This window comes from Crocodylus porosus, unplaced genomic scaffold, assembly GCF_001723895.1.
Source record: "Crocodylus porosus isolate Cpor-Errol unplaced genomic scaffold, CroPor_comp1, whole genome shotgun sequence".
In the NCBI taxonomy this organism is placed as follows: domain Eukaryota; kingdom Metazoa; phylum Chordata; order Crocodylia; family Crocodylidae; genus Crocodylus; species Crocodylus porosus.
The window spans coordinates 24,654,270-24,668,083 of NW_017728921.1; positions in this window are offsets into that span (position 1 = coordinate 24,654,270).

Genomic DNA, 13,814 nt, shown 5'->3' on the forward strand with positions numbered 1-13,814 from the left:
CCTTCAAGGCACACGGGGCAGGGTGGAGTGTTTATACCAGGAGATAAAATGTATGTTGTGCTAAGCAACTGTTTGCAAAGAAACAGATCTAGAAGCAAGGGGTCTGAGACCTGACCACTGAGAACTAACCTTGGATCTATTAAAGGCTAGGCAACCCCTGGCATGCTTGCCAGTGCGTGTTGGGGCAGGTGGTGGGGAAGGGGCCAGGGCTGCATTGCCACCACAAGGTTTGGGCCCCTTGTGGCTCCCCTGGCAAACTAACAACTCGCAAGTTGAGGTTGTGGGTGTTTTTGTTGCCACTCCCTGATGTATAACATTGGGCTGAGGGCAGGCTTCTTGTAGCCTCTGACACCTGGTGCACTTTCCATCCTGCCACTTCGGAGCTTTTCCCCTAAAGTGGGCAATATAGGGTCTGCTTTTTCCCACATGCCCCGTTCACCTCCTAATAGGAAGAGAGGAGTGTCCAGAGGAACTGATCTACCTGCAATCGAACAGCAAGACAGAAACAGGACCTTTGTCCTGTTTTTGTCTGCTCTAACCATTGGACAGAGTGCCATTGATGTCAGGATAAAACTATCAGCTGCATATCTGGTGTCTGACATTTTCTCTGGGATTTTCTTATTTTTCTGTGATCTCTTGCTCTCTAACCACAACTGTCACTTCTAGACGAGCCCCTTCTACCGCCTGCATGCCAGCTGAGATCAGTTTGAGAGGATGTTCCTTCATTCTGTTCCCTAGCTCTCCTGCAAGGGAGACCTGAAGGATAAATCAGCAAGGTGATTGTGGGGTGGGAGGGGAGAAGTTATGCCCACTTTGTAGATATTTGGATGCAAGACACAAGCTCAGTAGCTAATTGGCATGAGTGTGAGTGTACATCATACAACAAGAGGGAGCTTCCTGTTAACTCAAACCTAGTCAAATACAACATGGGAAAAGTTAAATGCGTTAGGTGTAAACTGTTATATGGATTATACTGGCTTCACTCACAGGAGGGAATTAACAGGAACAAGTTGAGCTGAAAGAATCTCTCAACTGCTCAGTCAATGCAAGTTACTCCCCTAATTTGATTTGATTGAAATCTAACTTGATTTTAAATCCATGCAATTTACATATGGTTGAGGCTGCCACGATACTAGGGCCCCTGGAGGGTGAATTCCTTGGCTTGGATCACTTATTTCATTGGTTTGTGGCTATATAACCAGACTCTGCCCTGGAGGCATGGAGGTGAACAGTAAGCATCACTGAGCCTGTCAAGCTGCTTTTGGTGGTGCTGAGCTGATAACTGCTTTGGCCTCTGGGGAAGGAGGCTGGGATGTAAATGATGTGCAAATAGGCTCAGATCCTGCTGACAAGTGCCTTGCTGGAGGGGTAGAAGACAGAAGCCAGTAAGTGGCTGGAAATGCTGGTTCTGGCAACCCTGCATTTGATGAGCTGGAAGCTGTTCTGCTTTTTTGCAGTACAGGGTTATAAGATGCTTTGCCATGGGCCAGTTTGTTCCATGGCTGAACTGGGATTAGAGTTGAACCTTATCTGAGTTGCAACAGGTGATGAAGCCCTGCGGAGGGAGGGGGGTGGCTGGGAGGGAGGAGGGGCATGGAGCAGATGTACCAGTTCTGTGCTGTGCCCAGGGACTGCCCTTGTAGAGTACACTTGCTCTCCTGGCTGTTTGACTCTGCAAGGCATCTGGTGCAATGGGCTTGCTGCCACAATAAACAAATGTATGAGACGATGGGAGGCGGGAGGTCTGGGTGCAGTGACTGGGTCTGCCTGAGTGTGACCCTAGGGAAGTCGTAGAACCTCTGGGCTTTGTTTTCTGGCCTGCTGAATGGGGTAATGCTGCCCCTGCTGTGACTACTCGGTCTCTTCTGGCCCAGCACAATGTAGCTGTCTTCTCACTTGCAGCCTCCAGATGCTTCTGCAATATAATCTTAGCCATTTCTGAGAGAAGTAGGTTTGAGGGAGTCCCTCTGATCAGCCCTGCCCTCTACCATGTAGGGCATCAGCCCTCAGGTTCATTTTTTTTCTTTTATTCTGCATCTCTGGCTATCCCCACCACTGTCTTCTGGAGGCAAGAACATACCTGAAAGCAGCAATTACTGCTTTTTCTTGCGAGGTGTCTGGTGCTCCTTGCAACCCATCTGTCCCATCTCCCTGAACATGTTCAGTTTTCCTAGGTGCTTCTATTGCAAAGTAGTGATGCTTTCCATCCTCCTGCTAACATGGGACCCTGTGACTGGGCTTACACAAGGTGCTGTCTGGCTCCGCTGCTCTCCTTGGCTTCCACGTGCTAAGGTTCGTCAGCTGACTGTTTGGCGTGGGCTGTGGTAATTCTCCATCAACGCTCATCTCGCTGATGCTCCTTGCTGTAATGGATTTGGCTCTTGGCTCTTCACGAGCCAGGAACGTGTCCGCTTTAAGTTCAACTTTTACTGTCCTGGGGGAAAAATATGTTGAGGTGGAGGGTCAGGTGAGTGCATCCGACAAGGCCTGGAATATAGCCCAGATCTCAAATATTTTAATTCCCAAACCCTTTGGCCTCGTCCTCCTGGCCCCAGATTCAATTAGCATTAGAGCAATGAAAGGCTCAGGTCTGTACTAAACTTACGGGTGGTTACACTGAGAATGCACTTAGGCCTTTAGAATAAACTCGGGCAACTAGTTTGCGAGCAGCTGAGCCTGCTGCACCTTGACCTCTTGTGTGAAGAATCTTCCTTTATTTGGAAATGTTCCAAGACTGAGGTGTTAGGAAGGGATCAGTTACCCCAACTTTGTTGATGGCTTTTCAGGATGCTGTGCAGGGTGCAGGCTGGGCTGCTCTAATTAAGGGGCATGACTTGCTGTTTGTGTACTGCTATCCTAATTGGGCTGCACAATGGAATTGCCCTCTAGTGTTTGTCCCCTCTTCCAGCTGTCCCTGCCCTTACATTTATTAAAAAGTCTAAGTTGCAGTGGATGTCTCCATGTGTGCTAAGGAACTGGACAGCAGCAGCGATCTCCATGTGTACCCAGAGGACTGTTGGCCTGCCCTATAACTGTGCTAGGAATTACCAGACATGGCCTAACCTCATATACCTATCCAATCCAGGCTCCTATCCTGGAGGTCTTTAAGAGGAGGCTAGACATACACATTGCTGGAGTCGTTTGACCCCAGTACTCTTTCCTGCCATGGCAGGGGGTCAGACTTGATGATTTCCTCAGGTCCCTTCCAACCCTAGAAACTAAAGCCCATCTACTTAGTAGTCTGCAAGGAGGGTAAGGATGCAAAAGGACTCTGTAGTGGAGGCAAGAGAGGTTTCCCTTGGATGTGTAGTTAGGGTTGGGGGAAAGGGGGAGTTGGTGATTAGCTGTGTATATTCATGCTGACTATGTGCTTTACATCTATGCAAGTGCCTGGAGTTTGGGAATGGGAGATCTTTAAAGAAAGTAAGAACAGATTCATTCTTGGCTGCACTGGCTTTTCAGATAAGACCCTGCATTTTCTCTGCCTGATTCGGGGCTCGAGTCCCCACAGTGGATTACAACCAGCATTCTCTGCATTAATTCCCAACCTCCTTCCTCTTCCCCACCCCCATTTTTTCCATTTACACTTTCTGGAGCATCACTCCAAAAATACTCTCTACCTATCCACTCCTGCTTTATAGGCATTTCCTCTTCCTCCTCCACTTTCTGCTGTCATATGTTATAGTTTTTCTCTGCAGTTCACCTATTCCTCATATTCTAATAATCTGTAAATTCTCCAGCCCCTCTTAAAGATGTCAGAACCATCTTGGAGAAAACCCTACAGGACAACTGGGAAAGTCAGTAGCCTTCTAGAAGTAGAAACTACCATACAGACCTCTAGCAGTTGGGCCAGAGTCAGAGACAACAGAGTGGTCTATTATGACTGGGGGGTGGAAGGACTTCCCACTGCTTTCAGCTGGGTTTGGATTGAGATCCTTCTATGAGAGTGCTCCAGCGTTCGCTTTCATCCATCTTGTAGGACCTGTAATCTCGCAGTATTTCCCAGAATGTCAAATGCTGCTGCCTGCCTTCAGGGAGAAGGGCCTCCCAGGGATTCTGAAGCCAATTGCACATTACCATGTTATTCAATTGTTTTGGCCTCTACAGATTTAAATGTTCACTGTACTGCAGAGGTCTACGATGCAAGAGACATCATTGCATTGCTAGAAGAAGAGATTTTTGGCTACTGGGTGAGAGATGGGGGTAGTACTTGGGCCCAGGCAGCTGTGAGACGCATCCTAGAATTGTTGGTGCTGAATTGATGTAGTCTCACAGCTGATGCCCCATGGGAAATGGCAGTACCTGCTCCTTTCAGAACAAGTCGGGCTCTCTGCGGAGCCTGGCTGATATCACGGCATCAGTTGCACTCTGCTCCTATGTGGGGCTGTTCCAGTGGCAAAAAAGTGGTGGTGTGAAATCCTGGGACTCCAGGAACTACAGGAAACCTTAGCAAGGGGTAGATTTTACAATGGATTTTAACGTGGGCATCTGAGCCCCTGGCTATAAGTGGTATTACGTACCTCCCCCACTCCCATGTGCTTGGGCAGACATTTAAGTGTTGTAAAGCAGGGCAACTCTTTTTGGCACCACTTGAATAACACTTTACATACCCACCAGTGAACTCACTCATTCAGCCTCTTCCCTGCTGCCTTGGAATAACCACAGGCTTCCAGTTGCCAGAACCTGTTTGCCATTAAGCTGATGTCTGTCCACTCTGAGCTAACTTCTTCCACATGCTTTGGTTTTTATATATGCTTCAGGTGAGGCCTCAGCTACTTCTATGACAGGCAAAAGAAGGCTAGTATGTGTGTATCATGCAGAAGATGAATTCCTCCTTGCATGAACTTTCCAGCTTGGTGACATTCATCTATATGCACCATCATATAGACATTTTTCAGATACAGTAAGTTAACACTGAGGTCTCTGGTCCCTCTGTTGTCACTGGTCTTGCTGCCAGTTGTAGCTATCTCAGTACAAAACCCTCCTGCAGTAGAGTATAATTGGTGCTTGCATCAGTGGGAGTTGCATCTGCTGAACTGTACAACTGCAAATCGCAGCTGGCCGAGTGACTCCCTCTTATGTCCGGGGTTTGTATTGGTGCAGCCATGCTGAAGTCTGGAATTGGGGTCAACCTCTTACATGGATAATAGCTCAGTCCCAACACAGACGAGCAGGCTGGAGCCTGCTTTCCAAAGACATTAGCCCTCTGCTCCTTCATGATGCTCACGTACAAAGGAGTATTTACAGGATCCAGTAAGAAAAAGCTGTGCTGTCAGCTATGGGTTGGAAAGGATCTCAAGGCTTATTTGGTTCAACCCCCTGCACAAACACAGGATGTGCTAATCCTAAACTACCCCTGGCCAATGCTTATACAGCCACCTCTTGAAAACCTCCAGTGAAAGAATCTACAGTTCCCTTAGACAGTCTCTTCCACTGCTTTCCTGTGCTAAAAGCAAGGAAGCTTTTCCTGAGAAGTAATCTGAATCTGCTTTGCTAAAGCTTAAATCCCCTGCATTATGTCCAGCCCTCTGCAGCAGGAGAGAACAGGTGTTCCCTTCTCATGGCCATTTTTCAGCTACTTGAATTCAAATTTTCTTGCCCACTTAACTGCCTCTCTTCCAAACTGAACGTGCCCAGTTCTCCTAAAACCATTCATTGTACAGCTTGGTTTCCCACCTCTGATCATGTGGTCAAGAAAACAGATCTTACGATGACAGGCTGAGAGCCATGGGACTCTTTAGCCTGGAAAAGCACAGGCTCAGGGGTGATCTGATGGCCACCTATAAGTTTATCAGGGGTGACCACCAGGATCTGGGGAAGTGTTTGTTCACCAGAGCGCCCCAAGGGATGACTGGATCAAATGGTTATAAACTACTGCAAGATCATTTCAGGCTGGACATCAGGAAGAATTTCTTTACTGTCCGAGCCCCCAAGGTCTGGAACAGCCTGCCAGCGGAGGTGGTTCAAGCACCTACATTGAACACCTTCAAGAGCAAATTGGATGCTTATCTTGCTGGGATCCTATGACCCCAGCTGACTTCCTGCCCTTTGGGCAGGGGGCTGGACTTGATCTCCCGAGGTCCCTTCCAGCCCTGATGTCTATGAAATCATTTGTCATCTGCCTCTAGGCCCTGGACAGCTTCTCCACCTTCTTTAAAACATGGGGCTCAGGGCTGCACGTGATGCTTTAGGTGAGGCCTATCCAGTGCACTGCAGAGTGGCACTATTGCTTCCAATACCTTAGACCTAATACTCCCATTGAAGCAGCTGAAAATTATACTATTCCCCACCCCCCACCACTTGCATCATCTTAGTGACCCATGCTAAGTCTGTGATCCACCAAAACCCCCAGATCCTTCTAAGCAGCACCACTACCCTGTCACATCTGTATTTCTGCATTTGGATATTCTTCCCTATGTATTGCATCTTGCACTTTTCTGCAATGAACATCACCATGTCTCGAGCTTAGGCCTATCAAGAGGCTTCTGAATTTTACTCCTATTCTCCCGAATGTTTGCAGTGCTTTTGTGTACTGTTCTGTCACCTAGAAACTTGATCAAGAAACTCTCTTCCAGCAACCAAATACTTAATAAACATATAAAATAGCACCAGCCCCAGGACAGGCCCTTGTGGAACCCCCTTAAAACCTCCTGTCATTCTAACATTGGTCTATTTTATAGTTATGCATTGCTTGTGGTTATTGGGCCACCTGTCTATCCAATTTACAGTCATTTTATCTAACATGTTTCTCCTGTTCACTTATGAGACTGTGTCATGTGGGGCTATGTCAGAAGCCCTACTGAAGTCTAGGTACCCCAGCTCTACTGCATTCCCTTCATCCACCCACCTTCATCTGTGGTTTCACATGACTGGTTCTGTCTGCATTTCATCAGCCTTTCTTCCTCCAGATGTTCACAAACTGATTCTGTTATAATTGGTTCCAGTAACTTCCTGGGCATTGAGGTCAAGCTGACCAACCTAGGCTCATTTCACATTGGCCAACAGGGACTGAAGGTGGGTCTCTGACCCCATTCTACTTCCTTCAAGCTGATTTATCCCAGCCCTGATATTTGACAGGCAGTTCAGTCCGGCTTCCTTAATGCTGCGCAGTCCCTGTCACCTGGAAATCTTTGCATTCGGCAACATATGCTGCTTATTCACAAGAGGCCTATTTTAATGATGGGGTCATGTTTCCATCCTTTCCTGTTCCTGACTGGGACCATTAGCTGTTGTGATCCTGCCTCAGCTCCCAAGAGCAGCCAGTGGGGAAAAAATTCAGCTAGTTAAGTCACCTCCATCTCTGGCAGGTGAGGGGGTGGGAATCACTCTGCATTTTAAATGGCTATCTTGAAATGATCTAGGAATCCTTTACCTCTGCTTTAAAAACAGCTCTCTGCACAGCTCCTCTGCCTCCTGTCCAGGACAAGATCATCTTCCCTGAGTCTATTAAAAACAAGAGAATCTCTTTTAATTCTCAATTTTAAAAGCTTAATTTGTCTAGCTCCCAGAGTCAATCTAGGGAAATTGAATTCCTCTTCCCCAGGCCTTTGATCACTCGTTTCCTTTCCACTGCAGTTAGCAAATGCTGCTCTGGGTGCTAGGTAAATCTGTGTTCATGCTGCATGTTTAGTAATGCCAACTCTCATGAAAAAATCATGAGACTCCTGACTTCCAAGTCAAATTAACTCTGACTCATGATCTCCTGGTGGAGAGATCAAATCTCAGGATTTTTTTCTTCTAGCACATATAGAGAGCACCAAGCTGGTAAGTCTGTGGAGGGGAAGGGGCAGAGGGAGACAGGGGCCTCAATCTGCCCCCTCACCCCTTCTGCAGTGAGGGAGGGAATGGGGCCAGGGCAAGTCATGCAACAGAGCTGTGGGCAGCTGTCTGTCCGTCTGTCTGCATGTGTATGTTTATGTGGCTGCCCCTCACTCCCAAGCCACAGCCCCCCCAACCCTGTTGCTGCCCCTCACTCCTGACCCACAGTACCCTGGATCCTACCACGGTATGTGGGGACCCCCCTCCCCCCACACACACACTTCAAAATAGCATCTCATGATTTATATTCCAAATCTCTTGGGTTTTTTTGTTTGGTTTTTGCGGGGGGGGGGTTAAGTTTGTCTTGTGATTTTTTGACATGGTGCATGTTGGATGCAGAGGAGGAAAGCATCAGTTCCTTCAAGAGGAGCCACAAAGTAAGGTTGCTTCCTCCTTCCTGCTGGAGGCTAACACCATGCCCTGCACCAAGGCTGCAAATGGACCTTTGTAGGGGGTAAGCACTCAAAGGCTAAGAGGGAGGAGGCTTGCTGTCTGCAGATATTGAAAGGAGTTAGCACCAGGGATGAAGACGCACTTAAGCTTAAAATCAATGTTGGTCCAAGAACATATGGGAAGTAACTTGCATAAATAAATTTAGGCTAGAAAGGAGGTTTCTAACCATCAGAGCAACATGAGGGCCTGGAACAGCCTCTTTGTGAGAGAAATGGTGACAAAAAGGGAATTTTTTTAGGATGCAGTTTGAGTCTACAAACAGCAGGTACTTGGTAGAGGGAGACTCAGTATGATGACAACTTTCAGACCAGTGCCCTATCCCTGGATCACGCTGTCCTTTGTTAGGCTGCGTGGTTGGGGTAAGCCTGCTTGCCCTGGTATGTAGAGATTCCTTTGCAAGACATAGGGGGGGATCTTTATATCAGGATTTCTCCACTGATTTGCCATCTTTCTGGTTGCATTGCCCTCACGAGTGATCCATCTTGTGTGCAGTTAAAAGCTCATGTCGTCATCGCTTGTGTGCAGCACTAACACAAAGATGCAGGCCATTCATTCTGACATGGCAGGTGCCATCTATGGAGGAGAGCAGTTTCAATTTATCCTAACCTACCAGCTCTCCTTATGGAAAGGATAGGCTTTCACACCTTGAGCTTGACTGGCCTGGCTTCTCTAGCTCTGTGGATAGAGGCACCTCCCAGGACTGCAGTACCATCTACACTGAAGGGTTTGACAACCTTTGCTTTTAGACCCTGCTTGATTCCTTGCCTCCTTTTCCTGACATCTCCCTTTCTAATGTCACTTTTTGCTGCTGCCTGTATGCTGAAACCAGTTATAGCATTGCCACCATGGCAGGAGCTGAGCTGCTACGTTGCTACTTTAATACCTATGTGTTTTATATAAAACAAAGTCATGCATAGGCTCTTTCACCGTGTGCTCTGGAGTGGGGAGGAAATGTGTCTCCGAGTGTTACTCTAATGCAGCATTTCCCAATCTTTTTCATCCCACGGCGCACTTACACGGCCTCTCCCATCCCATGGCCCGCTGGCTGAAGCCATGCCCCACCGGGAGCCACAGACCCCCAAGATCCCACAACACACCTGGTAACGTATGACAGCAAACCGGTTGGGAAATACTGCTCTAATGGACCAGGTGCCCCATGCATGTGAGAAATTTGGAGTCCTATGGTTGTTGTTAAATTTTGCAGCCTACTTGATTTCTCTCCCCAGCTATTTCACATATCTATCTCACTGCCTCCAGCCCTGGGCTAGTTGCATTGCATCAAACCAATGTTTTACCCTTAGTTGTGCAGCTGGAGAGTTGTAGCCGTGCTGCTGGGTCATGCCTGACCCCAGCTAGGATTCCTAACTCCCTAACATAAATGAAGCAGTTCTCATGACCTGTCACCCTGCTGGAGAATCACTAATCTAGGGAACACTTTAGATGCAGTGCTGCTCCCTAATTTGGGCTGTGCTCTGACATAATTTGCAGCCAAGCATTAGTGTTCCCACTGACTTCATTCCCTCGTGCTTTTGAATGCCTGTTCCAGTAAAGCCCTCCTGCATTGTGAAGCACTCTGTTGTATCTACCTTTGTGTGCCTGTATACAGGCATCTGTATTTATTTTTGTGCAGGAACCTGTTTCTATTTAAACCTTCACTCTGATATTTGCTGATTCAACTCTGTCCTTTCTTGGGTACGAAGACCCCTTAACATACAGGTTTCTCCCTTATGTGTTCCTGGGCTTTGGTCCATATTTTACAGCTCCTACTTTAAATTATTCAACTAACCCCTGTTCCCCATGTGTGCCAAGAACCTGGGTCTACTTGGATCAAATCAGAGCCTGTCCTCAAATGTATCCCAGTACTTGTGTGGACACCACCTCCCCTTCCCTCCCCTCCCTGCCACAATTGTACCAGGAACAAATGACTTCTTCAGTAAAGCTACTGACCTGTATGCCTAGCTTCACTGGTGTGTGTTGTTCCTATGTGGCTTTATTGCAGCCACGTGCCTGACTGAAAGGGCGCGCAAGGGACTTATATTGGATGTCTGTGGAAGACCTGGGAGATAAACTTAGGTCTCCTGAGTCTCAGCCCAGTGCTCCTGCTTTCATTTCTATTGTTCTACATGAACAGATTTCCCCAATGAGAATCAGGGTGGGAGGAGGGAATAGGACAGTGTCAATGACTTCTATTCTTACCAGCAACGGGGAGGAAAGTTTTCATCCATAATTTATCAGTTAAACTGGATTTTGCTGTACTGAATAACTAACCTCCTGTTTTGACCCAAAGCTGAGTATGGTGATAAGCAGAGTCTGAGTTTTCTTTTTGTGGCCTCTGTAATAAAGTCATTCCACAAGCTCGAGGGTGTAACAAATGAAAGCAACTCTATGAAACTGAACTGCACTGGTTGAAGCAGGGTATGTTGGGCACTGTCAGGATTTCTAATGGAGCTGTTTGTAATTGTAGACTATTAGCAGTGGCCAATTCTGAGGGAGCTTTCTGCATAAGCTAGGCAGTTCAGCCCTCTGCAGCATGGAAGCTAATGTATGCAGCCACTCAATTCATGTCCTCACCACTCCTGTCCTTTGTAAAGAGCAGGGTCCTATGTCCCACTAACACTCCTCTTGACTGTGGGATTTGTATGGTCTGGGCCTCTATCTAACTTTTTCTGCAGAGCCCTTGTTCACTCTCCTGCCAGCTGTGTGCCCAGGGGCTTCCAGTCACTACTCCCAGTTTGCACCCTTGCTTGAGCTGGCTCCCAAGTCTGAAACTGCAAGTTTGATGGGGGGCACTCAGCCTGCTGAAGCCACATGTAGGCACCTGGATAGCCAGCCTAACCTCTACAGCAGGGCAGGCAATTATTTTGGGCAGAGGGCTGCTTACTGACAACAGTTTTGCCACACTGTTAAGGGCCATATGGGTAGCCCTGCCCTCTGACAGGTGCCCTGCCCCTAGTCACCATCTTGCGCCTGGAAGTTCTGCCTCAACCTCTGACCTTTGGCCCTGGAAGTATGACTTTTGGGGCAAAGGGTTTGCTGTCTTAGGGGAAAAAATATCTGTTGGGACTGAGCCGCAGCAGCAGCTGGGCAGAAACTGCTGCTCGGTGTGGGGAAAATCACCCCCCTCCTCACTGCCCGGAGTTCACACTGCACTAGGCTGCAGTGCAGCTCCTTCACCATTGCCTCTGGGCTACCCAGCACAGTAGTAGTGACCATGTGGAGCAGCTGCAGGACTGCTTACAAGCGGCAAAGGAGCCACACCACAGCCTAGCACAGTGTAGGCTCTGGCTGGTCGCACCAAAAACTGCCTGGCAACAGTGAGGGCCGTGGGGAGGGGCATTTTCCCCATGCTGAGTAGCAGCTTCTGCCTAGCTTCTGCTGCTGCTGTGGCTGAGCCCCAGTGGGTGAGCTCAGAGCCAGTGTGGGGCCCAGGCTCAGCAGCAGCAGGGCTAGACAAACTGCTCAGTGTGGAAGAAAACCAGCCCCTCCCCCTCCTGCTGCTGGTGTAGTCGCTCAGAGCCCACATGGGCCTTGCTATTCAGGGTGGCTTCCCATGGGTCCTACTGCCCCTGGCTCCTGTCATATTTGACAGGCAGCCAGAAGCAGAGAAATATTTATTTTCTAAATTTTTTGAGGGCCCCGCAGGCCAGATAGAATTGCCTGGTGGGCTGAATCCAGCCCACCCCTGCATTAATCTATAGACAAGAGGGCTACATTGACTAGTCCCTTGATCTGTACACCTAGGGACAGACATTACACATAAACTGGTTTAAGTGATCAGAAACTGGTTTAAACGTGTAACAGAACAGATGTTCAGTGCACATAAACCAGTTTGAAAAAAACCTGGTTGAATGTAGTAGCAGACTTAACTGATTTGGCTCAAACCAGTTTACACAATATCTGTCCCAGACTCCTTGCTGGTTTAAATTAAATCAGACACCCCCAGCATCCTTCATGCTCTCTGGGTTAGGCTGGGCTCTCTGCTCCACAGCAGGGCTGGCCCCTCCCCTCTGCTCCCTGGCTGCAGCTGTGGCAGTCTCTGCAGGCATCTGTTTGGCTTCTGATGTTCCCCTCCCTTCTCCCCCACACCTCTCTGCTAAGCAGGCATTCCCCTGTCCCTCACAGACACCTCTCAGCATTAGTTAGCAGACTACATGCTGGCTACCTCTGAGCTGTGGCACACAGGATAAAGGCAAAATCAACAGATAGCTGGTAATATCCCTCTTCTATTATGTGTAAACACTGAATTAGGGGTAATAAACACTCCTTGCTGGCAGGGCCATCACTGAGGGGGGCAAATCAGGGTGACTGCCCTGGGCCCTGTGCTTCGAGGGGCCCCCATGGAGCTGGTCCAAGTGGCCGCAATGACACCATGCTGCCTCTGGCATCACATCTGGGCACTCGGCACCCCTCCCCCAAATCTCCTGCCAGCTTTTTTGCATTTGGGGGTGGGGCCCTGCACCCTGCTTGAATTGTCTCTGCCTGCTGGGCTGTTCAGGAGGGTGGGGAACACCTCCCTGATCACAGTGTCCTGCTGGGGCCTGGCCACACCCCTCTCAGCTCAGCATTGTAGAAGGGAAGGGAAGGCTGCTCTAGCACATCCTGGCTTCTAGCCTGAGCCACCGCAGGCATGTGCCTGCATTTCTGGGATGTCTATCTGGTTACAAAACTGATTTAGCTTAGCCAGGTTAGACTAACCTGCAAAGATTGAATCAATTTAGGTTCAGGCTTTTTGAATGCCTGTTCCTAGCCTATAGGTGTGATCTGGAAGAGGAAAGAAAGTAAATGATTGTACAACCCAAAGACAGCTGGGACTTCAGTTAATAGATATGAAGCTGAGGGTCAGACATATAGAAGGCCAAATTTTACTCCCCTCCTAAGAAGGCACCGTGTTCCTCATTCTGACCAGTTTGCTGAACATGGCATCAATGGTGATATTCCAAGGGGAGCTTAGCACATCCAATGCATCAGCCTTTTGGTGTATAGTTCCATAGATTATAAGCTCTGCATGGATTTCAGTAAACCCAAAACACTTTACTTTAAGTCTAGGAAAAATGAAGATCGTGGGACTGACCTATCGGCCAAAATTTCTGACAAACTACAGAATAACTCATCATGCAGCAAATGACTGGTAGTATATGTAAGTGGCTGGCTAAGTAATCCATGATCCAGGCCTCATATACTACACTGGTAACGCTGGCATAAATGAATCAACGTTCATCATTTGTCAGCCATACTTTCATAGTTACTAGGGTCAGAACGGACCTGAGCAGATCATCAAGTCCGACCCCTGTCATGACAAGAAAGAGTACCGGGGTCAAATGACCCCAGCAAGGTGATTGTCTAGCCTTGTATTAAAGACCCCCAGGGTAGGAGCCAGCACCAGTTCGCTCAGAAGTTGGTTCCAGATCCTAGCCACCCTGACAGTGAAGTAGCGCCTCCTGATGTCTAATCTGAATTTACCCTCTGCCAGCTTGTGACCATTATTTCTAGTCACTCCTGGTAGTGCTCGGGGGAACAGGGACTCCCCCAGTGCCTGCTGGTCT